The following is a 14050-nucleotide window of genomic DNA, read 5'->3' as shown; positions in this document are numbered from 1 at the left end:
TTGATAATAGAGAAGATCTTCAACACAATTGTCACCATTGAATCTCCAATCTCTCAATCACCATTGAAATTCCTCACTTTCTCTCTCTAAATCTACTCCTAAACTAACCCTAAAACTAGAGAGAGAACTCTCCACTAAGCTAATAATATGATCAAAGATTATCTCTAATTGCCTACAAAAACCGGGTTACAAGTAGATATTTATAGGAGGCGCGAAACAAAAACAAAAAAAAAATAGGGACCCGAAACGGCACGCCCGCGCCCGTGGGTTGTGCGCCCGCACATCCTCTTGGTTCCTTTAGATCTTCTCGAGGCTTTGTGCATTCACTAATGGGCTTCGAATGAGCGCACCGAATGATGATGATGGACACCAAGGATGATGAGTGCAATCACTAGCGGGTTCAACACCGCATCTTCATGAGAGCAAGGCTCGAGAGCGCAAGAGCTAGAACTTTGAGAATCCACTTCCTTGCATATTGAGCTTTCCTATTGCCATGAGCTTGCTCCAAAAGCATCTTCCACCTTAGTTATCCATCCATATCAAGACCCAAAACCTCATAAAATACATACAACCACGAAAATAGAATTAATAAAGGAGAAAAGACTAGAAAATCCATAGAAATGCACAAAACCACAAAATAAGACAAAAAAGGTAAAAACATAGAGCAAAATCATGAAACTAAGAATTTAATAAGAAGAAAAACTATAAAAAGAGGGTAAAATCAACTTAAATACTCATCAAATGGGTGCCATTTATGACACCCATCAATGGACGACTTTTTGTTACTAGCTCATGAGGTTGAGTCACCGAGCTAGTTGTTGTCATGGTGATGACGACATGGAGGAATTTCTTTTGACATGTTTGACTTGATTTGTTTTTCTATTTCAGCATGTTCCTCCAACACGCACTCGTACAAGACCCGAGGATCGGAGGGAGAGATCCGAATCCGGCTAGAGGTATCGATGTACTTCGGCACGGAGCCAAGGTGGTCGAGTGTAGTCGAACCACACTGTAGTACTAGAAGATTTGGGTTCTTCCTCTGAGGGTGCTTCGAAGAGGCCGACTGGCCAAGGAGGTGCGAGATCGGTTCGTTTAGCGGGTGGTGGAGCGTATGAGGTTGGCTCATCTTCGCAGCAGCCTCAATATTTGGGAGTGCAGCAACAGGGTGAGGTAGGATGGACTGGCCCCACTCTTCTATTTTCGACCATCCGTGAATCCGTGATCCTGATGCTGGTGAGGGGTTGACTCCTCGAACTGTACAGTTCTTTGATATGTTTGGAGTTCCTCCCCATTTGCATCCTCCACCATCATAGTTGTACCTGTATATATTTATTTTGACTTTGTAGGAATTTTCTTATTTGTATTATATGAATTGACACTTATGTTAGACATATAGTATATATATCCTATGTTACTATGTCTATTTTATTTTTTTGCACTTTTATTTTTCATTTTATGTGCATAAGAGTGTGAAAAAAAAAACTTTGTGACTAATTTTTTGAGCAAAAATTTCCGTCATTTTATTATTAATGGAGGGTATCCGACTTTCTCCCCAAAAAGAAAAGAATGAAAAATAAAATTGGATATGACTAAAAATAAGCTTTAATTTAATTAAACTCAAAATAATCAAATGTGGGATAAGTGTTTGGAATAAATTTGCCAAAAAATAATATTTGGATAAGGCTTTTGAAAAGAATCAAAACCGTAAAGTCAAAGTACAAATCCGAGTCAAAGTCGGATATATATGGTCAGCTAAGCGCATAGTTCTGATGTGGAAAGAACTAAATTGTCGCGGCACGCTAGCATTAGTCACGGCGCGACATCTTTTTTCGCGGCGCGCTGGTTTTATTCTTCTGAATCTTTCTTGGATTAGGTTTCCGCCAGTTCTGTTTATATATAGCCCCCAAATCCGTCAATTTTGGTATAATTCGAACTGAAAAAATAATCTCATCTTTAATTTTCCATAATGTCTAAGAATTTTAGCGATTTTACTCGTGAAGGTGTCGGTCTTTGATTGCTAAAGAGAGGAAAGGGCATGAATTTTTCCACTTGGGGGTTTGTTTGGAATTAAGAGGGTAGATCTTAACATAGATTTTATTCATACCGCTTTAGAGTATCGGAATTCGGACACTCATTGCTTTAGGTTAGGTCTTGATGAAATTTGCCCTTTACCTTAAGAATTTAGTGCCATTCTTGGCTTCCCTTCTTTAGATCTGCGGAAATTCCTAAAGTGAGCGAATATTATTATAAATATCTTGAGCGCTTTCTTAACCTTAGGGATGAAAAAGATATAGTATATGGGAATGTGGTTAATTTGAAAGAATTTGCACGTTTTTATTTTGATAGACCACGCTCGGAGTCTTTTCATGTTTATAAGAGAAGGGCTTTCTTCTTTTCCATTTCTAGCCAATATATCCTCACTAGTGGTAATATTCGTGAGGGTCTAGCAATATTAGTGTCTGTCATGGAGCAAATTAAATCAAGAAGAAATCCAATGCCATTAATTATTGTTAGAGAAACAATGCTTAGCTTAGATGAGCTAAAAAGAAATCTAAAATCACCTCTTCGAGGTTCTCCGATATTATTACAAGTAGAAAATTGTTATTTTTAATTGCAGAATTCAAAAATATTTAATTTTGTATAGTAATACTAATTATTTGCATTGAGTTTTTGTATATATGGCCAATGGTGTGACTTAAATCAATCAGCCCTCCTAACAATATTAAAAATATACACCAAATTGCTTTGTAAGAAGGAAGAAACGCTTCTCCATAAAGATGGGTTGTTCCTTGGTGGAATAGCCAACCTATCTGTCATCTTCATAGTTTGTCCAAGTTGACCTTTTATTACCCTTTAAGAGTGAAGAGACAATATGGATTTGCTCAAACCATTCCCTATGAAGATCTTGGTCGCCCTTATGAATTTCCAGTTTCACAAGACATAGAGTGGTTTGATGACTATTGGTGTGCTAGACCTTTGTGGGAAGTTGTTACCCAAAAGGTTCCTCCTTCTTTATCTAGGGATGTGAAGCAGTGGTTAACCGGTAGATCTCAAAAGGACAAGAACAAAGTTCTAAAGATGAGCAAGACTAATGTGAAAGACCTCCTAGGAGATAAGAAAATTCCTCCTAAGGAACGGTGGGGTAAAAGAGTTGAATTCAAGACCCTTGTTATGCCTAAGAAAAAAAGTATTGCCAAGGGAAAGGAGAAACGAAAAACGGAATCTATAGAAAAAAAAAATATGGGTTGAAAAGAAACATGGTGTAATGGCTATTGGAGAAACTATCAATTCTAAAATTGTGCGCAGATCTTCTAAGGGATCCCTATTGGTGAAAGAGATAGATGATGAAGAAGAAGCATAGAAGAATTATAAAAGGGCCAGAAGTGAAAAGAGGAGTTAGAGAATTGCTTTTACTATCAATTTATTAGTCAATTTTATTTTTAAGCCTTTAATTATAATTCCATCAATAATGTAATTTTACAGATTAGAGCATTGCGACATTTGTAAAAATTAAAATGGCCGCACCCTGTAAAGGGTTGCCTAGGTATCCTTTCCTAAGGAATCAAGCCAAATGTAACTCTCTTTAGTATGTTACTCAAGTTATCATGGGTAGAATTTTTAAAGCTGGTCAAGATTTGTCATATGGTTAGAATTTCTTGACCTTTTTTTTAAGGGTCTAACCTGCAATTTTGATATCATTGAGTACGATGTAGAGCTTCTAATTGTTTTCAACGAGTAGAATTAGCTCCTCATATCTTACTCTAGTTCATTCGACTTCACCGAGTTTACTATCCGACACGATGCATAGGGAAGGTATTTCTAGCTCTACTGGTTGTACGTGACGAGGTGAAAACTAGGTCGTTGTCTAATCTTCCCTCGGTCAAACAAAATTTATAAACACTTAACAAACCTAAATACGAGTATAGAGGCAAGTCAAGGGTCGAACCCAAAGGAACGATAACGTTCAAATACTTTTGATTTGGGTGCCTAAGCTAGGTCAAAGCCAAAGATAAAGAGAGAATACTAACAACTAACAAAACAAGTAACCAAGGAAATAAAACACTAGAAACGGGGATCAACAAGTAATCATGACAATTGCAAAAACTTGGGAAGATCATGTCAATCAAAGGTTGTGAAGACTAATGATAAGAGCAATCAATTGGAATCAAATAGCTATCACCTAATTGTTAAGATAGGGTTCACTATGAATAACAAACTAAGAGAATCACAATCCAAACCAATCAATAATTGCAATTCTTAAATCAATTGGTCATGTCATTATCAATTACAATGCAATCTAGCATAATTCTCAAGGCCTAATCGAATTACACACATGAAAACCTTCATTAATCACTTTAATCTCAACAATCAATCAACAAAATTCCCAAATTAATCACAATCAATCAATCATACAAGTTTCACCCAATTCCTACTTAACCAACTATTCAAGAATCATAATCTATCAACTAAAAACTATGGAAATTAAGAATGAACAATATATCAAGAACAATTACACTATCAAGAATCAAACATCAAATTAAAACCAAACAAACATGAAATTAAATAAAGCAATAAGGTGGGATAGAGTTAAGAATGCTCATTGATAATAGAGAAGATCTTCAACACAATTGTCGCCCTTGTATCTTCAATCTCTCAATTACCATTGAAATCCCACACTTACTCTCTCTAAAACCACACCTAATATATAGAGAGAAACTCCTAAACTACCCTAATCATCCTTAGAGGAAACATAAACTATTCTAAAACTAAAGAATTTCATGTATGAAGACTAAAGAAAGCCGTACAAAATATATACAAACGGAGAAAAGAAGTTAAATCGCGAATAAAACCCAGAAAGCTACGTGTGCGGAGGAAAACAGAACACGAGGGAAGCCGTGCCCGCGGCTAAAGCCCGCGCCCGCAGGGTGGCCGCGGCCAACCCGTGGTAGCTTGCTGCCCAAAACTGGCAAAGTTGAGCTGTAATAACCCGCGCCCGCGGGGTCAGGTCCCGCGTCCGTAGTTGCTAGGTGCGCAGTTGTGCTACTGCGCATGGCTGCTCGGGTGTGCTGCTGCTCGTGGCAGCTTAGGCAGCGTGGCTAGGTGTTCGGGCTTGCTGCCTTGATGCTCGGGATCGCCACCTTGGATCTTGTGATTGTGGAGCTTGCTTGGTTTGGCTTGACTGGCATTCTTGGCTTCTCGAACTTGGCTCCGTTGACTTCCTTGAATGCGCTTGAGCTTCCTCCTTGAAGATTAAATCCTAGGAAACTCAACACACCTACAAAACAAGTCAAAGAAACGGAGAAGCAAGAGATAAAGCCGAGAAATGAATAAAATAATAACAAAAACCATTAAAAGCACGCATTTCCCTAAACTTACCCAGATACACACAATTCAAGCATTATTACCTAAAAACACGACATAAAAGACTAAAGACGAGCATAAAAATATGTAGAAAACCTAGCCTAAGAGTGCCATAAATGGCACGCATCAAAATTCCCCCAAGCTGAACTTTTGCTCGTCATCGAGCAAAACAAAATCCAACCCAAGGGAAAAATGATGAAATTATTCAAGCAAAGAAAGAAACACGAAAAAGAGAAGATGGGAATATAAACTAACTCACTTTCGTAGGAATCACAGTCAACTTTAGCAACTAAAGACAAGCCATTTAAACCCCTAGATCGCCCTAGAGGACGAGTGATGCTCTCGTAAAGGTTTCCTAAGAGATTAACCTATAACTCTCATAATAATACAAACACGGCAAAGCATGAGAAGGATTCCAAAATACAAGAAAAGTAAACAAATGTTCATGAAAGGACTTTTCCAAATGTACAAGTACAAATGAATGCAAATCTTTCTAAACAAGCAAGGAAGTGCACATTCCAAGATACCCGAGGTTGATTGAAACATAAACGACCGAAAAAAGAGATAATTTTGGGCTACTTGACGTCTTGACAATGCATCCCCTCTCCTTAGGCTATGACTCATAATTCCCTCCCACGATAGGTGACTAAACCTCTAGGTCAAAAGGACTTTCAAAGGTTGTAATGTAAGGCAAAAAGGGTAAATAGTAGGCTAAAATTTAGTGGTTTTCCTAATTAGTGAAGCAAAGGGTGATCAATCCTCAACACCATAATCATGTAAGCACTAAACAAAAGCACCAACACCCCTAAGCTTATTCAAAGCTAACAACACAAACATATACACAAAAACAGTGAGAACGCTTCCCCCCAAGCTTAAATGGAGCATTGTTCTCAATGCTCTAAATAAGGAGAAGGATACTCACATCAAAATATTTTTGCATTTTTTTTTTTATTTTCCATTATTTTCTTTTTTTTTTCTTTATTAGCGATTTGTCCTCGCCTCTTTTAACTTTGGACGGCTTTTTCAACTTTACACTTGCTTTGTCCTTGCCTTTTTTTTTTAACTTTGGACGTCTTTTTTCATTTATTCATTTACCATTATTTACACAAAAATCACAACACAAACTTGCTTTCAAGAGAACCAAATATCCAAGCTCCTCCACCACAAACTCCAACAATAATGATCAATTGCTTCACAAAAACCAAGAATGGAAATGAAAATGAAACAAAAGGCTCAAGATCTAAATATTTGGCTTGAAAAGAAGGGAAAAGGCTCAAATGGTTACCAAGTAGGCAAATGTAAACCCAAAAACTAAAAAATTAAGAAAACTATCCTAGAAAAGAAAAATTACCACCCTGAAAAGATGCCTTTGTCCTCCCTAGATGGTTCGGTCTCGAGTTTGAGAATTATGTGTCAAGATTCTAGATGAGGTTCACAATAGTCAATGATTCATGCCACTCATGCAAAACTATGTTGAAGGCTTAAAAAATAATGAACCTCACATGGATGTAGCAAAAACTCACTATTGGTGTCAATTCGACTATAGGAAGCAACTACCAACATGCCACAAAAAAGTTGAATCCGGTTTCATGGTCCCACTAGTTCTAACCAACTACCTTAGCATGCTTTAACCAAGAATCAACCAAGCATACTCTCAAACCATGCACACCGTTACCATTTAAGAAAAAAAACTTTCAACTATACAAGTCCAAAAGTATTATGTCCAAAGCAAGAACAAAATAAAACGCATCGCAAATCTGCCTTGATAGAAACAAAAATCTTTTTGGGATTTTTCAAAATAAAGAACATAGAAATGTATATACTAATGTGCATGGAATATATAAATCAAAATCCCACCAAACATGTTAGAATACCCTCCCCCAATCTTGAATGAGACAACATGCTCAAACATAAAACAAATATTCCACGGGAGGGGAAAACAAAGAGATCAATCCAACAGTATCAACACATGTCCAACAACGCATAAACTATTAGAGAAGGAGCAAAGAAAGATATTATCGGATGTTAGGTAGGTGTAAATACCCGCAAATGACCCAATTCAACCTTTCAAAGCCAATTTCCTCAAGAATTGAAAATTGCTTTCCATATGCTAGCAAAATAGGAATCAATCTTCCTTGATTCTTTATTCAAACCAATGTACCAAAGTATATCTTCAAGTCATGTAACTAGGAAAAGGCACACAAACATTTCCATGAGATAAAATCTATTCTAAAAAGAAAAGAAAATGAAAGTAATAAAGCACAAGTTACTTCCCGAGAAAGGCATGCTTAAAGTCCAAGCTTGATCGCTCTAGAAAATAATAATTCAACGCACGCAAGAGATTGTCAAATGCACTACTACAAATTTCATATTATAAACGGTAGGCAAATGACGGGAAGAGTACGTGCAACAAGGATAGTGCACGCAAATGAGGAGAGAGATGCCAAGAAAAGGAAGAAGAATCAATAGAAAATTCAACAAAATAAGAAAATGAAAAAGAAGAAGAAGAAGGCAAACTCTCCTCAAAATATTTTTGGGTGGCTACATCACCCTCTTCCTTAATAGGGGACGAATGAGGCACATGTAAATCATCATAGACAAGGGGGTCCCCAATATGCTCATTAACAAAGGAAGGGAGGGATATAGGAGTGTAGGGGAAGTGGTTGAAATTGCTTGAAAAAGGGAAATAAGAGGGAATAGGGGGCTATGGTATCACAAATGAACTCTTTCTCACCACCATGCCTCAAATCCCCAATAAGAGCATGAAAATAAATCATAGAATCCTCAAAAGAAGAACACTCATGATTGGGGACGAATGAGGCACATGTAAATCATCATAGACAAGGGGATCCCCAATAGGCTCATTAACAAAGGAAGGGAGGGATATAGAAGTGTAGGGGATGTGGTTGAAATTGCTTGAAAAAGGGAAATAAGAGGAGGGAATAGGAGCTATGGTATCACAAATGAACTCTTTCTCACCACCATGCCTCAAATCACAAGTAAGGGCATGAAAAACAATCATAGAATCCTCAAAAGAAGAACACTCATGATTATCATCTCCCTCAAACATCCAACTTCCAACAGGAACTACATAATCCCCTTTACTACAATCATGAACCACAACTCCCTCAACTTCTTTAAAGCCTTAAGTCTCAAAGCCATGCCTGAATGGATGCAAATTCATTTCAAACTCATCTCTCTTCCATGAAGCATTCTTAATAAACTCACTCAAAAGACTATAGGTTTTCATTTGACACTCAACGAACACATTGGTCATAACCTCAATCGAGTTCGAATACTCATGGATAGAAGAATCACAACCATGCATAAGAGATTCATCAAGATAGGAAGGAGGGTGAGGGTTTTCAAAATTAACACTCTCTTCATTGTCAACTCCTTCACCATCACTCAAATGCTCACCAATAGGATCCTCACACTTTCTTGGTTGCTCAAAATCATCATCATCATCCTCAACACACTCATTAAATTGGGTTTTTTCACAAATAAGCATCAAGGATGACAATTGGCTTTCTAACTCTTCTTTTCTTCTCCTTTCCTCCTCAAGACGCTCCTCATTCTTTTTCATTATCTCTAATTGACCTCTCATATAATGAATCATCTCCTTACTAGGCCTAAGATCATTATCAAGCTCAATGCACCTAATTTGAGATTCAAAAGTAGAAATAAGAGATTCAAAAGGTGAAGAAGGTTGAGGCTCAAAAGAGAAGAAGAAGTACAACCAAGATTGGAAAAATCAACATTAAGATCATGAGCATATACATCACATTAGGGAGTGGGGGCACAATCAAACACATGAGATTCATCATTAAGGGAACGAAGTACATCACAAGAAGGCATGGTAAATAATGAAGAATATTGAAACACACCATTAGCATCAACTTGAGCATGCACCTCATCATCATGAAGAAAAGGGGAAATAAAGTTGAAATCATGTGTTCTAGGTTCACTTAAGGGATCATGTAACAAATCATGGGGATTCATGCTAATATTAGAAGAATCAAGACATTGCATATCAATATTAGAACCATGATTACCCTTATCATAAACATCCCTAGCAAACAAAACATAAAAATCCCAAGCACCGTCAATTGACAATGCTCTAAATTCACCATTATGCATACATTCAACTTCATCCCTAGTTTGCTCATTCAAACCAAAATAACAAATCTCACAAGCCTCCCAAAGACTACAACAATTACAATCTAAATCTTCCTCAAGTCTATTGAAATATTCACAAAAAGGCTCATTGTCATATTGAGGAAACGACAGATATGCCATTTTTATAATAAACAAACAAAAAACAAATAAAAGAAAAGTATAAACAAAGATATAGACTCAAGAAATAAAAAACACTCAAACATAGACACCGTTCCCCGGCAACGGCGCCATTTTGACGAGGGGAAAACTAGGTCGTAATCTAATCTTCCCTCGGTCAAACTAAATTTATAAACACTTAACAAACCTAAATACGAGTATAGAGGCAAGTCAAGGGTCGAACCCAAATGAACGGTAATGTTCAAATGCTTTCGATTTGGGTGCTTAAGCTAGATCGAAGCCAAAGATAGAAAGGGAGAATACTAACAACTAACAAAACAAGTAACCAAGGATATAAAACACTAGGAATGGGGATAAACAAGTGATCATGACAATTGCAACAACTTGGAAAGATCATGCCAATCAAAGGTTGTGAAGACTAATGATAAGAGCAATCAATTGGAATCAAAGATCTACACTAGTAGAAAAATGTACATTTGCGTCGCCATATTTGCGTCACTCATTCTAAGGAGCGAAGAAAATGTTTATGTTTACCATCCTTTTAAGTTATTTGCGTCGCATGTTATTCAAGAAGCGACGCAAAACTCAAGTGCATTTCAGCTTTCTCTCATTTGCGTCGCTCTTATTTATTAAAGCGACGCAATTAATAAACTTATTTGCGTCACTCATTTGTTAACAAGCGACGCAAATAAGTGATTAAGTAAATTGTGTCACGCTTTTACTACATGAGCGACGCATATGAGCTGTGTACAATATCATAAACAAGGTTATTTGCGTCGCTTTTTTATAATAAAGTGACGCAAATAACTCTTTTGGCTTTAGGTTATCTGCGTTTTTTTACCTTAGTTTTTCATCACATGCGCCTACATTCACTAATCAAAAAGAAAAAAAAACAAGAGTTCTTCAATTCCAGTGAATTTCTACAAGAAGAAAGAGAGGAATTTTAATTTATTTTCAATTAATTTTTAGTTGATAATGAAGAATGAACAAATGATAGAATGATGATTGATGGATAGTCTAAATATAGGAGGAGTGCTGAATTGCCGAATTTAGTAGGCTTATTGCTAAGATTATTGGATGGGAAGGGGAGGGCGTGTCTGCATTTGAAGGACAATCATGATGAAATGATTCCAAAGGGCGGTACTAGAAACCAAAGCAGTTCTAATTTAGGAATTTTAGTACACAGCAAAGGTGATGATTCATCTTAAGGGAAAGAGAGGGTGTCTAAATTTGAGGGACAATCATGATAAATTTTGAGGACTGCACAATAACCCAAGGTAGTTTTATGTTTGGAATTTTAATAGACAGCAAGGTGAGGATTCCTTTCTTATTTCGGCATGTGTGGTTATGATCTTTTTGCTGTATGTAGAAAGACATTTGGGGATGGAAGTAAACTGATGGGATGTGTAATTCATTTTAGGATATATATGAAGGTGCTAATTGTCTATTTTGGGAATTGATACAAACAATCATTTTGATTCCATGAAACAGTAAGCTGGTTACTAAGGATGATGTCAAATTTGTGAGTGTATTGTAGTTTCTTGGTAGAACCTTACTAGGTGGCATTTTATTTCACCCAAATTTATCATTAGTTTCATTCTTGTAGGATGCCATTCGGCCATTCCTCATCAAGCTAACTGAGAAATATGATAAAAAATTGTTCTTGAACCCCCATAAAGAATGAGTTAATTATTGGGGCTTTGATCACTAGAGTTAGACAACTTCAACAGCTAGGTTTGGTCATTGATAAGCTGGGAATGACAGGAGTAACAAGTTCATTCGATGTGAAGCTGTAGAAGGTACTGACAACAATAGAAAAAGAGAGCAAAGACATGGATTAGTATAAGATCTAAATTCCATGTAGTGTCCTCAACAATTGGGTGGACGTGAGTGTGGCTACTACGTCATGCGTTATATGTACGAAATACTTGAACATCACCATAGCAGTGAGGATCTTATTCAGGTATGAGTTGTCAAATATTTCATTTTTGTTTGATAAATACAATTTGATGTTAGCTACAATCTTGAATTTAAACTTTCCTCTTGTATATTTGTTGAGTTGATAGGATTTTTCAAGAACTACACCGTACACCGAGGAGGAGATAAATGAGATTCGAGATATTTGGGCAGAGTATTTTATATGTAATGTTGAACTTTAGATTTACACTTAGCGCATGTTGGACTCTTGTTTTGGATTATAGGCTTGAAATGAATGAATTTGGTTAATTGGTGTTGGGATGATGAGTATAATGTCTATGATATTGAGATGTAATTTATTGGACAGGTTGTTAATATAATGCCGTCATTCCCAATTTTATGGGTAGGCCAAATTACAAAGGAGACTCTGCCGAAATTTACATTTGCATTATTTAATAATATTGCATTTTAATTTCAATTATATTAGCGTTAGCATATTACTTTATACCACTAGTAAGGAAAACAGGTACTACAAACATATACAAGGCAATTATTATAATTAAAAAAAAATTCACCTCATTTGCGTCACTCATTAAACAAACAAGTGACGCAAATACAGCAATTTTGTATTGTCTACTCAGTCATTTGCGTCACTCCTATATAAACAAGTGACGCAAATAACAAATAAGAAGATTATCAGAAGAGTCATTTGCGTCGCTCTTTTATAGAGGAGTGACGCAAATAACAAAAAAGAAGTTTATCAGAAGAGTCATTTGCGTCGCTCCTTTATAAAGGAGTGACGCAAATAACAAAAAAAAGTTTATCAGAAGAGTCATTTGCGTCGCTCCTTTATAAAGAAGCGACGCAAATGACTCTTATTTGCGTCGCGCCTAGGAGCGACGCAAATGACTTAAAAGTCATTTACGTCGCGAGCAGTTGCGTCGCTCATAGAAGCGACGCAAATACACTATAAATGAGCGACGCAAATGAGCCTTTTTCTATTAGTGCTATTTCCTAATTGTTAATATGGTTCACTATGAATAACAAACTAAAAGAATCACAATCCAAACCAATCAATAATTGCAACTCCTAAATCAATTAGTCTTATAATTAGAAATTACAATGCAATCTAGCATAATTCTCAAGGCCTAATCGAATTACATACATGCAAACCTTAATTAATCACTTTAATCTCAACAATCAATAAACACAATTCCCAAATTAATCACAATCAATCATACAAGTTTCACCTAATTCCTACCTAATTAGCAACTATTCAAGAGTCATCATGTATCAACTAACAACTATGGAAATCAAGAATCAACAATATATCAAGAACAATTACACTATCAAGAATTAAACATCAAAATTAAACCAAACAAACATGAAATTAAACAAAGCACTAAGGTGAGATAGAGTTAATAATGTTCATTGATAATAGAAAAGATCTTCAACATAATTGTCACCCTTGTATCTTCAATCTCTCAATCACCACTGAAATTCCTCACTTTCTCTCTCTAAAACTACTCCTAATCTAGAGAGAGAGACTCTTAAACTACCCTAATCCTCCTTAGAGGAGAGAGAAACTATTCTAAACTAAAGAATTTCATGTATGAAGACTAAATAAAGCCGTACAAAATATTTACAAATGGAGAAAAAAAGGTAAACAGCGAATAAAACCCAGAAAACCACGCTTGCGGAGAAGTCGGTCGCGCTCGCGGAGGAGAATAGAGCACTAGGGAAGCCACGCTCGCAGCCAAAGCCCGCGGCCAGCCCGTGGTGGATTACTACCCAAAATTGGCAGAATTGAGCTGCAGCAACCCGCACCCGCGGCCATCAGACCCGCACCCTCAGGGACACGGCCCGCGCCTGCGGCTATGGTGCTCCGCGCATGGCTGCTCGGGTGTTTTGAGCGTGGCTGCTCGGGTGTGCTGCTGCGCGTGGCTGCTTAGTCAGCGTAGCTAGATGCTCAGGCTTGCTGCTTTGATACTCGAGATCACAACCTTGGAACTCGTGCTTGCGGAGCTTGCTTTGTTTTTCTTGACTTGCATGCTTAGCTTCCCGAACTTGGCTCTGTTGACTTCCTTAAATGCGCTTGGGCTTCCTCCTTGATGATTAAATCCCGGGAAACTCAACACACCTACAAAACAAGTCAATAAACGGAGAAGCAAGAGAAAAAGCCGAGAAATGAATAAAATAATAACAAAACCATTAAAAGCACGCATTTCCCTAAACTTACACACAAACACGCAATTCAAGCATTATTACCTAAAAACACGACATAAAAGACTAAAGACGAGCATAAAAATATGATGAAAACCTAGCCTAAGAGTGCCATAAATGGCACACATTAGTACTTCATCCATCCCATAGACTAAGGAGAATTGTGTATTTCCTGTGGATGAGTTAATTGACGTGCGATAACCCAAAGAGCAAAATGGAGTTTGTTAGGCTAATCCTTGTAATTTTTCTGTCA

The 14050-nt window shown here is 37.0% G+C and overlaps 1 long non-coding RNA gene across 1 annotated transcript; it reads left to right on the top strand.

Moving 5' to 3' along the window:
- The first annotated feature begins 11483 nt into the window (after positions 1–11483).
- On the top strand, positions 11484–11990 carry LOC110703717. Its single transcript, XR_002507741.1, has 2 exons — positions 11484–11620; positions 11724–11990. It is a non-coding gene; the product is annotated as an uncharacterized LOC110703717 (long non-coding RNA).
- Positions 11991–14050: the final 2060 nt, after the last annotated feature.

This window comes from Chenopodium quinoa, unplaced genomic scaffold (assembly GCF_001683475.1).
Source record: "Chenopodium quinoa cultivar QQ74 unplaced genomic scaffold, ASM168347v1, whole genome shotgun sequence".
In the NCBI taxonomy this organism is placed as follows: domain Eukaryota; kingdom Viridiplantae; phylum Streptophyta; class Magnoliopsida; order Caryophyllales; family Amaranthaceae; genus Chenopodium; species Chenopodium quinoa.
The sequence above is the reverse complement of the archived record's forward strand: the minus strand, read 5'-3'. Positions and strand labels throughout refer to the sequence as shown.